Here is a 3,219-nt window from a genome sequence, read left to right on the forward strand (position 1 = left end):
ATGGAGTTCCAGAACGCCAATGGCTTGTGCGTCGCTCAGCCGGCACGGGCCGACCCGCTGAACTGGGGGAAGGCGGCGGAGGAGCTGTCCGGGAGCCATCTAGAGGCGGTGAAGCGGATGGTCGAGGAGTACCGCAGGCCCGTGGTGACCATGGAGGGCGCCAGCCTGACCATCGCCATGGTCGCCGCTGTGGCCGCCGGCAGCGACACCAGGGTGGAGCTCGATGAGTCCGCCCGTGGCCGTGTCAAGGAGAGCAGTGACTGGGTCATGAACAGCATGGCCAACGGCACCGACAGCTACGGCGTCACTACTGGCTTCGGCGCCACCTCTCATAGGAGGACCAAGGAGGGTGGAGCTCTCCAGCGTGAGCTCATCAGGTACGAACCAATTGAATTAAACGACCAATGTATTAGTAGGAGTAGTAGTTTATTTCACTTGTTGATCAACTGTACCTCTGAGTTCCGGAAACCTTATTATTTTCTTGCACTTCTTGTCTGTTCAGATTTCTTAATGCCGGAGCCTTCGGTACCGGTGGCCACGACCACGTTCTGCCCGCCGCAGCGACAAGGGCGGCGATGCTTGTCCGTGTCAACACACTGCTCCAGGGGTACTCCGGCATCCGCTTTGAGATCCTCGAGACGGTCGCTGCGCTTCTCAACGCCAACGTGACACCATGCCTGCCTCTCCGGGGCACAATCACCGCCTCGGGTGACCTCGTCCCGCTTTCCTATATCGCGGGCCTGGTGACCGGTCGGGCAAACTCCGTGGCCACTGCTCCGGACGGCAACAAGGTTAACGCGGCGGAGGCGTTCAAGATCGCCGGCATCCAGCATGGCTTCTTTGAGTTGCAGCCCAAGGAAGGGCTTGCGATGGTGAACGGCACGGCAGTGGGCTCCGGGCTTGCGTCCATGGTGCTTTTCGAGGCTAACATCCTCAGCCTCCTTGCCGAGGTTCTATCGGCTGTCTTCTGCGAGGTCATGAACGGCAAGCCGGAGTACACCGACCACTTGACCCACAAACTGAAGCACCACCCCGGGCAGATCGAGGCCGCCGCCATCATGGAGCACATCCTTGAAGGAAGCTCCTACATGGCACTCACAAAGAAGCTCGGCGAGCTTGACCCGTTGATGAAGCCAAAGCAAGATAGGTATGCGCTCCGCACATCACCGCAATGGCTTGGCCCCAGATTGAGGTCATCCGTGCTGCAACCAAGTCGATCGAGCGGGAGATCAACTCCGTCAACGACAACCCACTCATCGACGTCTCCCGCGGCAAGGCCATCCACGGTGGGAACTTCCAGGGCACACCTATCGGCGTGTCCATGGACAACACAAGGCTCGCCATTGCTGCGATCGGCAAGCTCATGTTTGCGCAGTTCTCAGAGCTGGTGAATGACTTCTACAACAACGGTCTGCCTTCCAACCTCTCCGGCGGGCGCAATCCGAGTTTGGACTATGGGTTCAAGGGTGCTGAGATTGCCATGGCCTCATACTGCTCCGAGCTGCAGTTTTTAGGCAACCCGGTGACCAACCATGTCCAAAGCGCTGAGCAACACAACCAAGATGTCAACTCTCTCGGTCTCATCTCCTCCAGGAAGACCGCCGAGGCCATTGATATACTCAAGCTCATGTCCTCTACATTCATGGTCGCCTTGTGCCAGGCAATCGACCTCCGTCACCTCGAGGAGAATATCAAGGATGCCGTCAAGAGATGTGTGAATATGGCGGCCAGGAAGACACTGAGCACCAACAACAATGGACATCTCCACAACGCACGCTTCTGCGAGAAGGACTTGCTGCTCACGATCGACCGCGAGGCGGTGTTCGCGTATGCAGATAACCCTTGCAGCTCCAACTACCCACTGATGCAGAAGATGCGTGCGGTTCTCGTTGAGCACGCCTTGGCCAACGGGGAGGCCGAGCGCAATGTGGAGACATCGGTGTTTGCAAAGCTTGCCGCGTTCGAGCAGGAGCTCCATGCAGTGCTACCAAAGGAGGTGGAGGCTGCCCGAACCTCCGTGGAGAACGGCACCGCCGCGCAGCAGAACCGTATCACCGGATGCCGATCGTACCCACTCTACAGGTTGGTGCGCAAGGAGCTTGGGACTGAGTACTTGACTGGGGAGAAGACACGGTCTCCTGGGGAAGAGGTGGACAAGGTGTTTGCCGCCATGAACCAAGGCAAGCACATCGACGCGCTGCTGGAGTGCCTCAAAGAGTGGAACGGTGAGCCCTTGCCTATCTGCTGAACAGAGGATCAAGAAACTGAAGAGAAGACAGTGTGCTTCAGATTTCATAAGGCTGCGGCTCTTCTTAGCTGAAGTGATAATATTTTTTCAATTGTATTTTTCTCAAAAATCAATGTTTGGTAAGTTGTAACATTCTTACAGAGCTGCCATGTTCTTGCCAAAAATTGCAACTGCATGACTTGTACAACTTATATGATGTAAGTTAAAAGAGTACAGTGTATGATAAAAGATTCGTGATAATTATAATGGTCCTTTTTTGAGATCAATCGTCTGGTGGAGACAACACCGAACAGTGCAAAACATCTACTGGCATAAGGTGCGAGGACGGAGGACATGATGCCTACAAATTAAGTCACTGTTCTGTGGTGTCTCTGTAGTTGCTAGTTATATCAATATGATGTGACGCCTTCTAGGAATTCTTATTCTATTTCAGTTTTCTGTTGACCAACTCCAGTCTGACATGTAATGGAAACAGGATTGTAAAATGTTTTGGTTTGGTTTTACTGCTCCAATGAAGATGACTTGTAAGTCTAAACGGATATAGCCTCGGGCTCCTTTTTGTCTTTACGTTTGTCAATCTTGTAAAACAAATGCAAATTCTATTATAAGAGATCTTTCATGGTATCCTTAAATGAAATCGGCCAAAATATAAATCCAAATAATCTATCCCACTTATGCTAAAGAAAATTAATGTAATCCCTCTTTTGATGTTTTCTCAAGATTATCACATACTCCATGCATAGATAAACTATTTCTCACAACATGTTTATAATCAAACGAAACTGGACAAAACTGAAAATGCTATCCTATATATGTTCCCCATATATAACTTTGGCTTCTGGCATGGTCAATGTCGCTTTGCACATGGGAGTATTGAAGTAAGATATTTATAGTTCTTACCTCAAATTGCTGAGAGAGGGCTCAAAAAGTTCCCATGATATTCTTCTCCATGGACATATGATGATATATGC

General features: G+C 51.5%; 1 pseudogene; it reads left to right on the plus strand.

Moving 5' to 3' along the window:
• On the plus strand, positions 1–2,620 carry LOC119312375 (annotated as a pseudogene).
• Positions 2,621–3,219: the final 599 nt, after the last annotated feature.

The sequence above is a fragment of the Triticum dicoccoides genome, chromosome 5B, assembly GCF_002162155.2.
Source record: "Triticum dicoccoides isolate Atlit2015 ecotype Zavitan chromosome 5B, WEW_v2.0, whole genome shotgun sequence".
Taxonomy (NCBI): Eukaryota; Viridiplantae; Streptophyta; class Magnoliopsida; order Poales; family Poaceae; genus Triticum; species Triticum dicoccoides.